Raw genomic sequence first — 15,242 nt, 5'->3', positions numbered from 1 at the left:
GGGTTGTCGCTGTAGTGATCCAGCTCACTCACTCTCTGCAGAACACTCTTGCAGTCTGCATGCACCAAGATTATCCGGCTTCTTTGCATAGCCCCAAGAGAACCAAAAAAAAAGATAGAAGAGAGGGAGAGGAGCCAGGAGGAGAGGGGAGGAAATGGGGGGGGAGTAAGAGGACAGACAGGACAAAAGCCAAACTGAGCAGTGTTTGTCATGTAGGGCAAAGGAAAGTATTTGCCGGGCGGCAGACGGCCAGCTAACCTGTGCTGACCTTCACGCTCCTACTTGGAGCACCTTTCATCTGTGTGTGGGACACTGTCCACAAAAACTCCTCCTTATCAAAACCTGTTCTTAAAAGGCACATTTAGCCCACCCCCACCCCCACCCCCAACTCTTTCTATCCTCTCTCTCGAGGGCCGTATTAATAATCATACGTTCTGAACATGCTCAGGGGACGAGCTGCCGTTGGTTGAAATGCAAATGGTTGTGCAAACTGATTATTCATTCTTGTGAAATTAATTTGTATTTGCCACAGAGTCGAGGCGTGCAGGGGAGGAAACAGTGTGGCCACAGCTGACTGTACTCTGACTGGCTGTTCTCTGGTGGTAACATGCTTTCAGAGCTCTCTCTGGGTTTTTTTTTTTTCTTTTTTTTTTTTGAGGTGTGTCAAGTTTGTACAGCAAACCTCATGAGAGCCACGCCACTGACTTTGCAATCAATTTCAAGCTTTTTGAAGTGGATGTACCACTCAGTTTTTCTTTTTTTTTTTTTTTTTTTTACTTTCTGGAGCATCTAGTGACTCAGAATCTGGGGCTTCAGAATTCACTTTGATGCTGGTTTGATATCAGTTTGTACATCTCGAGACTGCAGGGGCCTTTTCTCTTTCTGGAATATGCTGGAATGAAGTTGTGCTGGCCCGGAGAGCAGGAAAGCAGAGCGGCTCCAAATGAAGTTTTAATCTGAGTCACTGCTGACATTTTCCTTCTCGTTTCTTTGATCTAGCACAAAGAGTTGGAGCTGTCTCACAAATAGCTTTAAGATCAGAAACCAATCCTAGTGCTCTGACGGAGCCTTTACAACGACTGTATTATTATTTTGTATTTGGTGTTTATTATGTAACTCATTGTATTATAATTATATCACCAGCCTAGTTAGAATCATAGTTTTGCCAAAAATCCTCTGTGTAATTGTCTTTTCTAAACCAGTTAGCTCTCCTATATATTAAGATACAGGTGTATATTGAGATTGAAACTGTCCACTGTTGACAAACCATGAAACTGCAGTAAACCCCTCAAGTTGCTGGGAAACCATACAGCATCACTGCTTTTAAATATGAATGAAAATAATCACTGAGTGTTGTTTCTTTTGAAGTATTGTGCATACCTCTGATATATTTTTTATTATAATCACTTTTTAATGGAAATCGACCATTGCTGCAGACAATCTTATACATCCACAACACATAATAAACCAGGCACAAACACAGCATGACTTCACAAACAGTCACAGGCAGTAAATCCATTGTTTCCCTCAGGGCCGCATGAAATATGAATCTGTAGAAACCTCCCACCAACCAAGTAAAAATCAGCACCAGAGAAAATAATCAGCGTCAACCACAGACGGTACACACATATGCACAGAGGCTGGATTGGTACATTAGAGGCTATTTAAACAAATATAAAGTAATGCCATCGACCAGGAAGTAAATTTGATCAAGACACTATTACACAGACACAGTTATGGGGCTCACTCACCACAGTGTCGACTAACTGGCGTTGCTGGTGTGTGTCTGGTCTTAGTTAGAAAGAGGAAGAAAAAAAAAAACATAACGGCTATAGCTCTTTAAAATGTGTGTTGTTTTTTTTTTTAAAGGTTCTATATGTAAGATTTGCTATTGTTACATAGCTAACGTTAGCATTAACAGCTGTTTACTTACCAGTCTAGAAGAAACGTTACAAGTTCATTCCTTTACTCACCAAGAGCTATCTCCAGTGGTGGAAAACAACCCTCTTGTTTTCTGTCTATTTCTATCACTTCTTTTTTTCAACTGAACTTAGCATGCTAACGAGTTAGCCCTGGCCCGATTGGTCTCGTCACTTTCAGATACCGAGTCACTGTAACTGCTCAGATGTCATCTTGTCCTGTAAACTCAACGATGGCTGAAGCTTTTGGCAAGACCGGTAAGTAAACAGCTGTTAATGCTAAAACTGGCTTTGTGGCAATAGCAAAACTTAAAAATAGCAGCTTTAACTTGCATCTTCTAAACCCAGTTATGTCAGACTAGACATGACACAAGGTGTTGTGTTTTGCATCAGTATATGAAACAACTGAAACTGCAGCATAGTGGGGGAGTCTGGCAACATTGTGTACTTTTATTATTGTCAACAAACCCATAAAAAGACCAAATCAAACATTTAACTTATCTTACTAACAAGTCTGTGTGTCCAGAGCCCTATATATCTTATTCCTCTGAGCCATAGAGCTCTATTGTTGTCCAAAGATTATTATAAACACATCACAGAGCCACACTGGTGCACTGGGCGACATGTTCCTTCATCACCATGAACACACACTGTTTATTTTGATTCAATCCCACACACACTGTCCTGCCGCCTCGAATAACTCTGTAGCTCACTAAATGTCTGTTAATCCGCCAATGAAAATAGGCCCCCACAAATGCACATTCAACATTACTGAGCCTTTTTCTTTTAATTGAAACTTCTCAGACATCGTTAAAGATTTACATATTCAATATCAAACAATGGGCTTGGGACAGAGAGCCACGGACTGGATGGGGAGGTCATTAAGTACTGCAGATAGACCAACACATCGTTGGTTTTTTCATGGTATTTGTTGACAATAAGAAAAACATACTATAACCAATAATTCAAATACAGTCATGGATGTTTAGTTCACAGTTAAATGAGCTATTTACAAGCTTTGCTAATGCTACTTAGCTAATGTGAGCATTAATGGCTGTTTACTTACCAGTCTTGCCAAGGGCGTCAGCCTTTGCTGTATTTACAGGACAAGAGGTTATAATACATCCATTGAGCAGCTACTTATTCAGGGATCGGAAAATTGGTTAGCATGCTAACTTCAGTAGAAGAAAAGAGGGTTGTTTTCTACCTCTGGAGACTCTTGGTGAGTAAAGTACTGTAATTTGATGCTCAACTTGCAACGTTTCTTCTAGACTGGTAAGTAAACAGCTTCTAATGCTAATGTTGGCTATGTAGCAATAGCAAATATTACATAAAGCTCCTTTAAACTCACCCACAATACCTCACCCCACAGTATGGTTTCCCCGTGGGTGTTCTCAATTACCTGAGCTTCCTAGCACCCACGTAAATTGGCGCCAATGCATTCAGTGCAGCAATCGCTGCAAAAGATACTACAGCCTATCACCTCACACCCTGTACACATCAGGCTTTCTGCACACTGTGCAGTAGCAGCCGAAAGTGAAGATGAATTAGTAAACAGCAGTGCATCTGTTGAGGTTGTTATTCGCTGTATACCATGGTGAGAAGATGTGAGGGAGACGGAGAGAGGGAGACATGTAACACCCACAGTGCTGCAAGAACATGACCCGTCGAGCCACCGGGGCACGGCCTCCTGTTAACCGTATTGTGATTGTGTGCCCCCCCCCCCCCCCCCCTCCCCCAGAGGGAGGCTGACCTACAGCAGACAGTAGTATCAGCTCTGGCTCGGAGCCCAGCTAGCTGTCAGCCTCACATGCCGAGGGCTAAGAGGAGACGGGGGACATGAACAGCACGGAGGAGATCAGGGATAACAAGCAGAGACGAAGGTAGACTGCAGTCTGTCTGCTTCTATTAGAGATGCAGGAAGGGGCTGAAAATGCACTGAACTGAATCATTCTGTGGGGTTGATATGTTAAAGCAAGAGGAGTTTAGACTTTACAATTCATACATGAAACGGTGAAGAAGTTTTCTCCTAGTTTCCCTGCTGTCGGAATTGTTGTGCTTGATGCACGGTGACATTACACATGTGCTGGGTCAAAGTGTCCAGGTTTAAATCGACTCCCACGCGCTACGTGTAGGTTGACGGATGAAAGACTTTTTGAAATGACACGTACAAGAACGTCCCCGCTAAGTGTGGGAATGAGTTCTTGGATATCAGGGCTCATGGGTATTTCTGGATTTGTGTATTATTTGTGTAAGCGGTTGGCACTTGTGGTGGTGGGATTTCATTATCAGCAAGGCAACTGTAAGCTTTGAAATTTTGAAATGTGCATATATACACACACACACACACACACAGACAATCTGGCAGAGGCAGACATTACTGCAGAAACGCACACAGATGGACACACAACGCTGCTTTGAAAATGCCTCCTCAGCTGAGTGGATTTCCCTCCTGCTTCACTTTTCCTCAGCACATCAGTCTTGTTAATTGTCTGGCCCACTCCATTTTTCCCGTACCAGTTGACTTATGACCACTGATGTAACATGCTGCCAGTTAGGAAGGGGCTAATGTGCAAATCATGCTAGCACACCATCTGCAGGCAAAATATATTTTTAGACAGTACGCTGGGAAAGGATCAGTTTCATTAAATTATTTGCATTTAAGAAGACCATCTGCTTATAAATTGCTTTCTTTAAAACCTCGTAAACTTAAAGTAAATGGAGAGAAAGGTAGGGAGAGAGAGAACCTGACGGGAACGATGCAGTGTATCTTGTGCATCTTAAGCACTGAGCCACCAGATACTCCATTTTTCAAATTCTGATAAATGTCAGTGTATGTTTTTGTGACTCTGATTCTGCCATGCCTGCAGTAAAGACCATTTACACAAGACTAGGAGCCTAGTATATAGCTGGACCATGTCATATTTGCATTCTGCCTAGTGTCAGTCAGTTTCAGATCTTTTATGTGTTTGCATCTGTCCTCCTCTCTGTGCTCACATATACATTATTTTAAGACTGTAGGCTGTTCTGTAAGCTGTTCTCATTTACATGTTTTTCTGTAACTGTTGTCAGATGGCACAAATTAGAAATAGTGACTGAAAAGCGCCCCACTAAGACTACACGTTCCAGCTTCCAAGCCATTTCGTTACTGCTCCTCTGCTGACGAAATCTTGATTTTATAGCCGCAACATCATTCACAAAACATATGAGATAAAGACAAAAACTGTGCCATGATTTCAGCTGTGTGTTTACTTGTCAAGTGATCACTCAGATCAGAAAGTTAGAAGCTCAATCAGGTCAGCTGCCATGCAAGTGAAAGCTTGACTTCACACTTGCAGGGCAATAAGGAGGGTGTCAACCTTCGAGGCAGAAAAATGAAGCCAACATGGAAATGACAAAAAGCTACAGTTCCTCTAATGACCACTAGAGTCTGGCTCCAACAGTGAGTCAATCCCCATAGACTCCCAAGTTAATATGTCCAACTTTACGGCAGAATTAAACATGTTTACAGCCTGGTACAGAAACAGTTTTGGTATGTACAGCTAATTTCCTCCTTCCTGAAAACTGTTTATATAACTCACCTGTTTACATTTTATTAATACTTAAAGTTATACATAATTGACTTGATTGACTGATACATAATTAGTCGCTTTGAGTGACAGGTGGGTGAGAGTATGATTGCCACAAACTGGCATGCACTGAAATCCCTGCTTGGCACACAACCCTCCTCTTTGACCAGTTTTGGATAAGTTAGGGGCGGAGTCAGACACTGGTTCGAAACTGCTCTTCAGAAACCTGTGGGTGACATCACATAGACTACATCCATCTTAATTTACAGTCTAGGGCCATACTGAAGACTTTCTTCTATGGAAAGTGGCTAGGGTTTGTCTAAAGAAAAAGAAAAGAAAAAAAAAGCTAGATTTGTAGCTTGGTGTGTTTTTTGGATGGGTCTCTACAGGGGTCTAAACTTTGCAACATGGCTTGTAAACTCCCCCCTAATAGAAACAGCACCAAATTGTTCTGAAAGATCAACAACCAATGGTGTCACTTTATCACTCAGTCAGTCAGTGACATTCATGTTTATAGTGCTAGCCCCACTGTTGTGGTCCAGCCAAAAGGTACTCTGTTGATTTAACATTAGTGTCATCTATTTTTAAATTTAGTCTTAGTCCCGAGACAAAAAATCCATGTTCGTTCTAGTCATATTTAGTCAGCCTCACTCTTTTTATCTTTAGTTGATTTTTAGTCGACTAAAACTCTGAACACTTGAGTTTCGCCTTACTCAAACAAAACAAAAAACATTTTAGTCTTTTTTTTTTTTCTTTTTTTTTTTTTTTGTCATCAAAAGATAAGTTGACAAAAATGTTGTGAATATTCAAGTCCAGTAGTAAAACTTCAATAAAACTGTTTTCACACATCCAACTGATTTTAGGCTAAAAGAGAATAAAAATGAAAATAAGCCACAAAGTGACAGGCTGTGTGATTAAGAATGCAGCTTGGCAGAGAGAGTGCCTGGTTTGATGTTATTAATTTAAACAATACATCCAGACATGAAAGAGGATAAACAATGAAGTCTGGAAAGATGCAACAACATCAGCAAAGCCAATGCAATCTAGTTCCTGCAATATGAGTCAGTAATTGCTGTGATCTTAACTTTCTGATTGGTAACAAACCCTGAGAATCTGACACAATCAAAAAGAACCTGGTACAATAGTCCTGCAATAAATCCTACACCTATAATGTTCAGTTATGTCAGTCCCATGCCAGAAAGGATTTGAATATGCTGCATTTAATAACCTGTAGATGTCCATTCAGATTTGACAAGACCTGACCATCAAGTGTGTATAGCAGTTGAGTTTTGTGCGCTTCAGCGTGGATATCATGTTAAACACTAATAATGATAACATATAATATCATAAACAGATTTGGTTAGCCAGTTTAGCTAGCTGGGCTGCTGTCTTTTCAGTGAGACTAAACCTCCAACTGCAAGAAAAGTAGTAATGTTGTAAGATAATTATGCACAATTTTACACTACTGTTTTTGGTAGTTGGTTTAATATGGCCAATACAGGTATGTGGCTTTCTTCGCAGTGATTTTACCTCTGAGCTAACCTGCCAACACCATACACGTTTTCCCTCTGTCTCATTATATTTGAAGTAGGTCGTAATGTCGATCCAACCAAGTCCCGCTGTTGCCATTATGTTCCTTCCTGTCACGGTGTGTTGTCTGAACTGCAATTGTAGCGTTGACGTGCAGACAGTAGCTAGGTCCAGGCTGACACTGTTGAGGTGCACAGGAAGAGAAATGTGCAGCGCAGCCATTAAAAGGACATAATTTCATCGTATATTTTCCTGTACTCGGAAATATAGAAATTATATTCTAGTTTTAATTTCCTTCTATCAATGATAATGATATATGATTAGATTAGTAAGTTAGTTATTAGTAAGTGACGTCAGTTTTGTCTTGTTGATACCTCGTCTTCATCATTGGAAAAATGGTTGTTGACAATTGTAATGTTACAGTTTGCATTAACGAAACTGACAATATTTAGAATTGCACTCATACAACATTATTCAACAGATAATATTATTAAAATCGTTACAGCAGATATCATCTTTTTTGATTCCATGCATCTTCCTTGTCAAATATCACAATGAATCAAAAAGAAAATAATGCTCAACTAGTTTGATAGAGACTAATTATTTCCGCTTTAGTTGCACTATTTTGCTGAAATTGTGACTGCAACTTAGTCTATTTGGTGCTTCTTATATAATATGACTGGATTTCTGTACTTTAAAATTAATTGATAGAAGCTCATAAGATAAATTACTTTTGATTCAGGAATAGAAGCATTTTCAGGCAGAAGTTCACAGTTCTTGAATAGATGAATTCTACATAAGTTACTATAAAAATCTTCAGTGTTTTTCAGGTTGACTGGGGATAATAGAACTTAAATTAGTATACTTCCATAACAAATTATATTAGTAAATGTGTCATTTTAACTTATCCCATGCATGCTCAGTGCTCTCCCTGTATTAAATGAATATATTCTTATAATCTCCAATCTCCTGCAGAAAAACGACTTTTAAGTTGTCGTGTTGTGTCTGAAAAGAGACCCTGAAGGATTTTTATTTCCCCCTCTATACCCAAACGCGCAAAAGAAAGAATTGTTATATTTCATTTCATCTTTGTTGCAGCAGTAATTTGGCTCCGTCATTGATATTAATACACAGAGATGCTGATGTTCTGTCCCACTATTTATTTTATAAATGAATCATGCTCGTCAGATTTCAAAGACTCATGGCTGCCCTAGTTGCAGCTCAAATGTTTTGCGTTGCATATATTAATACTGAAGAGTATCCTTTGAAAACGAGATTCCCACCATTTGAGAAGAGTGACAGTCGGATAAAACGGTCGTATGTGTGATAGATTTAACCCTTTCCGTGCCTCGGTCCACAGACAAATACATCCAGCGCAGCTCAGTACAATCAGTGCTGCTGCAAGTATTTATGTTGTCGCTGCTTTGTGACACAGCACAAAGCAGAGCCAGCAGTCATCCAGCTGGCTGCCTCCCAGAGCCCCAGTGTGAGACACTGATTAGTGGCCACTAATAGATCTCGATCCCTGACTCATCCTGTCCCACTGTTCACTCAATGATACCAATTACTCACCTTCAGGACGTGTCCTGGGCTCAGACAAGCCAAAAATATCACTTTCTAATTACCAGGACTTCCTCTCGGAGTTGGAATTGATGTCTGGCCTCAGACCAGGTTTTGTCCTGTCATTGGTTGAGAGGTGTGGACAGCGTCGTGCTGTCGGTGCAGCAATTTAACTGTGCTACTAGGAATAGAGGAATGTGTGCTAGCTGTCTAGTCTTCAGGGGCTGAATTCAATCATACATCTGCTGATAGCCTCAGTCGCATACCTGCACTCACACACCCCCCCTCTTTCATCTAACATCCTAATCAAGCAGCCTCTCATCTTAGTTTAATGGCACTGGGGACGGACCATGTTCTGAGTGTTGGTAAATTGATGCACTGAGTGTCTCAGAGCTTGATACTTGAACCAGAATGAGCTGATATGAGTGGGAAGGTTTTTGTTTTTTTTTAAGCAGGCAGGGCTCAGATTCACTGAGCATGCAGTATAGATCCAGTACAAGACAGTTAGAGGATCAGAGAGGAGTAAAGTGAAAGAGGATGGAGTCTCAGCTGTCCCCGCTTCTCATCACGAAGGCGCCGACTGTCCTAAATTATTCCTCTCTTTGAAGACGGATCATCAAATTTAAGATCTACTCGCAGTGATGTAGGGGAAATCTGAAGTCTGAGTGGTTTGTTCTTGGCGTGACGAGTGACCTGGTTGGCTTGGATTATCAGAGATGACACCCAAAAAGAAAGAGTCGTCACACGCGTGAGGCTAATGTTGATGCAGTGATAAATGTCGGTGTTTACTGACCGTGTAACAGCATCAGTGCGGGATAAATGTCACACGGCTGCATCACGTGTGATTATTTGTGCTATAAATGTACCTGACTTTATTAGAGCCCCTCGTCCCTTGTTTCATCAGTCCTCTGTGTTTTAAAAGCAGACACACAAACAAATACACACAGGAAAAACTTTAACAAGAAGCTCTCTATTTTCAGCTCTCCCTCACAGCGTATTTTAAAAAATGCGGCATAGGGAAAGAGGGATGGAGGTGGTGTTTGGCAGTCGATGAAAGCCCGTTAATGACCACCAGCCAAGTTAAAAAGGACAACAAAGACTGGACCTTTGAAAGAGAGTTGGCATGTAGGTAGCAACAAGTCCTGCAAATTAGATGACAAATTATGGTGTTTGGTCATGTTGTTTTCTGATTTGTCATTGGGACTACAGCCCTTTGACATGAGAATCCACTTGGTTTTGTTCTGGTGAAAGTTCGAGGTTTGGGTTAAAATAAGTCCCTCATTAATGTTAGGGAACGTTCGTCACAACAATGATCGTGGTTATGGTTCCCTCTGTGAGACTGTCCTCATGTTAAAAAAAAAAAAAAAAAAAAAAAAAAAGGAGCCTGTAGCTCATCTGTGCAGCAGGTTATTATGATATGATAATACATTTTGTTGCTAGGCGATATCTAGTGGTCGTAGTAATTATGACAGGATTAAATGGGAAAGTGCGGTGACGTAACATAAAGAGAGACAAAGTCCACGTCAGGAGAGCGGTGTTCGATTCCCATGTGAGAGTAGCAGTTTATATTGTAACCATGACAACAAGATCGTCTAATGTTGGGGAAGTACTTATTTTAACTCAAATCACCATCTTTTCCTAAATCTAACCAAGCCATGACCATTATTATACTAACCATGGCGACGAAGGGCGGTACGCTGCTCTTGGTACAGCCCGTGTGGTTTTTTTTTTATTGTAACCATGACAACCAAGGTCCAGTACACCTGCAGCCGTAGGGGCGCTGTTTCAGGAGACACTCCTTTGGGTCGTATCAGAGGGTTGGTTGTTCAAGTTGGACGTTGTTGCTTTAAACTAACATCACCTGACTGACTCCTCTGTCCCCATCGTAATTACTCTGCTTGATCATTTGTTGTTTTGGGACATTTCTGCGTTTTGGCGATCCCCCACTTTTCATGATGCGCCATCATCATGTCAAAATTTCATTGTGTCCAATACTTTGGTTTATGACCAAATACCTGTAAAACTACTGACATTGTCATCAGTCTCAATTGTACTTTGTGTTTGGTGCTAATTAGCATAAGAGTGGTTGTAGTTCTGTGCTCCCGTTTTAGGCTTAAATTCAGATGTAGGTTATGTTTAGTAATGAGATATAAGGTGGACTGTTTACAGACTGTCAGGGTTTGAACTGAAGTTAACAAAGATTTAAATCTCCAAAGTTTAAAGCCTTTTCTTTTTAAAAGTCTTAAATGATATTAAAAAGTCTTAAAACAACAGATCTTGTTTTTAAACCTCTGTTAATTGGAATTTTTGAGTTTTTTTTTTTTTTTTTTTATAAATCACAAAATCAACATGTGACATACAGTAATTCCAGTATAATTACCATCCCTTCTCTGCTCCCTAACACATACCCCTCCACCACCCCCTACCAGCTCCACAGATCAGTGTGTTCATGTGTTTGTGGTTACAGTCTCTCAGGAGACTTTATACACCTATAAACTATAGCTGAGAGTGTGACTTGTGCTGCAGGAGGCTGTTTAATCCTCCTTTGTTGTTACAAACCTAAATTAATTCATTATTTTTTAATTTGGTTTATCCACCCATCAATTTTCAGCCCCTGCATCTGGATCCCGGATGCAGTGATTAGTTAGTTTTATGTTATTAAGAATTATCATTGTATACAGCTGGGAGGTTCAGACAAAATGTGATATAAATGTCAATAAATAATAATAATATACTTAATAACTAATTATCGACCTTATTGTCCCTGCTGGTAAAAAAGATAATACATTTCACTGTGTGTAGTTTAAAAAGTCTTGCAGAAACCCTTTTTTGTTGTTGTTGGTACTTGTCACAGATTAGAAACACTCACTGTTACCTGAGTGCTCACTCTGGGGAAACGGTATCAAACCTCAGTATTTACATGAAGGTTATTTTCCTCCTCGTCTTCGCTGAGTCATTGGCTCCCATAGGAGCAGGGATTTCTTTCTAAAACATTCTAGCTCTCTTTTCACACTCTTCTGTTATCTCATTCATTCCCTTATGATTCATGCTAACGCTGTATGTGTGCTGGCTTCAGGCTTAGTGTTTTCAAAATGTTGAATATTTATGCCATAATTAGCACTCTATTGAAATTCATATGGTGTGATATACTGTAGTAAGGCATTATACACATTTTGCTTTGTGGGTAGAGAAGCGAGGATGGGGAAAATAGAGGCGTGGGAGGAGGAGACAGGAAGAAAGACGCTGATGTAGATGAACTGGGCTTCATGCTTTCCCAGCAGAGGAGAGGACGTTTAGTTTCCATGGAGCAGTGAGTGATGTTTATCTGGAGGGTAACCAGTTTGTCTGGGGTGTACAGACTCAGGGTCAGGGTGTGGGAGCATGTTAAGTATTTGAATCCAGTACACTGGATACACACAAAAACTAGATTTTTTGGACTTTTGGTTGAATTTGGGTTGAAACCCTAAATTCTGTCAAAAAAATTACATTCACAAAAAGTAGAAACACCCTGGACAGGTCGCCAGTCCATCACAGGGCTGACATATAGAGAGACACAACCACTTTCGCACACATTCACAGCTATGAGCACTTTAGACTCGCCAATTAACCTACTGTGCATGTCTGTGGACTGTGGGAGGAAGCCGGAGTACCCGGAGAGAACCCATGCAGGCACAGGCTACGAGGGGGTGGGGGGTTCGAACTCAGAACCTTCTTGCTATGACAGTGCGATAGTGCTAACCACTGCAACACTGTGCCGCCCAAATATAAAAATATAGAAAATAAATAAGATATAGAAAATAAAAAATACATCACCTTGCCTGTTATGTACTTAAAAAATCCACAAAAAGATAGTAATTAAACATATAAAAATAATAAAAGCCAGTAAAGTTGTTGGGGAAAATAACAAAATTAAGTTGATTGCATTTCTTTGCATGCATTTTAAACCTTCTGCAGTCTCTCTGTTAACCTTAACCTGTAACATGTATGATACATGCATGATACTTCTCTCCTTTGAAACTTGGGATGTTTAATGTAAGAATTGTAAAAAATAGTTTCTACCAGTGTTTGAAATCTGTTTATCAAATCAGTCCTCATGGATTCAGCTTCATGCTTTTGTGAGAAGGTAAACTGAGTTCATCACAGGATCAATGAGAGCGGCTGCTGCCCGAAGCTTCACAGAGTCGACATGTCGAGGGTCGAGTGTCCATCAGGCCTGTTTCCTCTGCAGCTGAAGGCTGATGTGTGATTCTGGTATGGAGCTGGAAGGAGCAAGGACTGGGTCAGGGTGGTGTATGTGTGTGTGTGTGTGTGTGTGTGTGTGTGTGTGTGTGTGTGTGTGTGTGTGTGTGTGCGAGGTTCCAGCAGATATTTTAAAAAGTCAGTCTGGTACTTTCAGACACCCCATCACTTTTTTATCAATCTTCAGGCAGTGAATGAAGAATGAAAACACTCTGAGATGTGGAAACTGAACCGGAGGTCAAAGAAAAGCGTTGGAGGCTTCACTTGTAAACATTGCTGAATACTACTGTTGTTACTACTAATAATTACTGTAATTATAAATCTGTGCTCAAGGACTGTAAACTCTGAGAACAGTGCTAACTGCGGCAGAGGCTCATGCACACGTTACCCAAAGGGAAGGCACACTCTGTTCTGAGCGCGGGTGATTGTGGGGTGAGATGTGTGAGGCAATCACCGCCTCTTTTTAACCGTAAAAGCTGCACGCCGGCTCGCTGTGATCCTGAATCCAGCGCTTTGCTGCCGGCAACAGTTTGGAGAAATTTTTGCATTCAGCAAAGGCAGACCTTGTTCCAAATATAGCCCGCTCGGCGTTCCGCGGTCTGATCTTGTTTGGGTTTTATTTTAATTTTCGAGTGCCCTGGAGAGCTGGATATTATAATTTGTGGATGGAGGAGCACCATTTCTGCTCTCGTTCCTGCTACAGTGCCTTCCTTCGTAATTAACGGTCTCTGATGAGCAGAAATTTATGACTGAGAGAGGAGGAGAGAGAAAGGGAAGGAGGCAGAGCTGGATGGGAACTCAGCTCCGGCCGGTGATCCCTCAATCAGCTGAAACATGGATTATGATGGAGTGTGAAAAAATGATTACATGAATAAATGAATGAGTCAATGGAAAGGTTAAAGAAGGCAGAGGGGCAAGGAAGGCTTGGCCTGTAAGTAAAAATGGACGCACCCTCTGTGACACCACCCACAGGTTTCTGAAGAGCGGTTTTGAAGCTCAGAGTGAGCTGCTCCACCGTCGCCATCTTGGCGGTGTCTGACTCCACCCCTGATTCCTGTCTGATCCAAAAATGGTCAAAGGGAGGGCCGTGTGTAGAGCCGAGATTTCAGTGCATGCCCCCGTCACTCAAAGAGGCCACACCCCCAATTCTCCATAACTTTAAACCTTAATAAATGTAATAAAAATGTAAACAGGTGAGTTATATAAACAGTTTTCATGAAGGAGGAAATTAGCTCTAGAGACCAAAACTGTTTTTGTACCAGGCTGTAAACATGTTTATTTCGGCTGCAAAGTTGGACATTTTAACGTGAGTCTATGGGGATTGACTCACTGTTAGAGCCAGACTCTAGTGGTCAATAGAGGAACTGCAGGTTCTTCAGTGTAGGCTTCATTTTTCAGCCCTGGAGGTTGCTGCTTGGATAGGAAGAGTAAATTCTCATTCCTTAGTTTTTTAATGTTTTCCTCAACTCTACCATGTTTATGTTATGGCTTTCAGTTGGAATCTTTCCCAGCAATTTGGCAAGGCATACAGCTTTAAATACTACAATACCCAGGAGCCTCAGCTGCCTTTACCAATAAAGAATAGGCCAGTCTGAGATTTGACTCAGTCAATTAATCCTGAATCCAGAAGGGAATTAATTTAATGTGCTGTGTTTTCAGTTTTCTCAACAGTGTGATCTGTAGCCACTGCCTGCAGTTAGCTGGTGATGTTTTATACCAAAGTGCACACTGGGAGTTGGAGTTAATGTCCCACCTTTAATGTGTTTATGTGCAGTCTTGTAACTTCAACTTTTTTTTTTAATCAAAGAAAGAGGTGTTTTCTATCAGTCTTTCATCCTTTAAAATCTAATCTAATCTTTTACTTCTCTATCGTTTATTTATAATTTTCTATTGATTCCTATAATTTTCAGTTACTCAAGTTGTCTATCAAATGGCCCTGAAATTGTTCATTTTCTTCAACCAACAGCTCAAAATGAAAAGATATTAAATGTAAAGTGAAAAGAGAAAAGCTCCAAATACTCAGATTTGAGAATCTGGAACTTCTGGAATACTTTGGCATTTATGCTTCATAAGAGACGAGATTTATCAATAATCAAAGTAGTTTTAGCAGATTAATTTGACTTATTGATAAACTGAAAATCATTTGAGTGCTAAACGTATTAAATGTCGCTGAATAGATCATAGAAACCCTGCAGCAGATGCGTGTGAGAGTCACAATGTAATGTAACACAGGACTACAGCTTCTTTCTCACTGTTATAAGAGATCCATTTACCTTTTGTTTTTGCTCTATCAGCCGTGCTCCTGTGTGTGCTCCTGTCGGCACATTCCATCACACCACCGCCTCCAGATCAAACGCTCAGGAAGAAAATGATTTGAAGTAAATTTGAGTGAAGCTCAGACGGGTACAAATGATTAGACCTCGAC

The sequence above is a fragment of the Seriola lalandi genome, unplaced genomic scaffold (genome assembly GCF_002814215.2).
Source record: "Seriola lalandi dorsalis isolate HSWRI2012SDOR001 ecotype SW California unplaced genomic scaffold, Sedor1 jcf7180002054585, whole genome shotgun sequence".
NCBI classification, from domain to species: Eukaryota; Metazoa; Chordata; class Actinopteri; order Carangiformes; family Carangidae; genus Seriola; species Seriola lalandi.
This window is presented reverse-complemented; position numbering follows the sequence as displayed.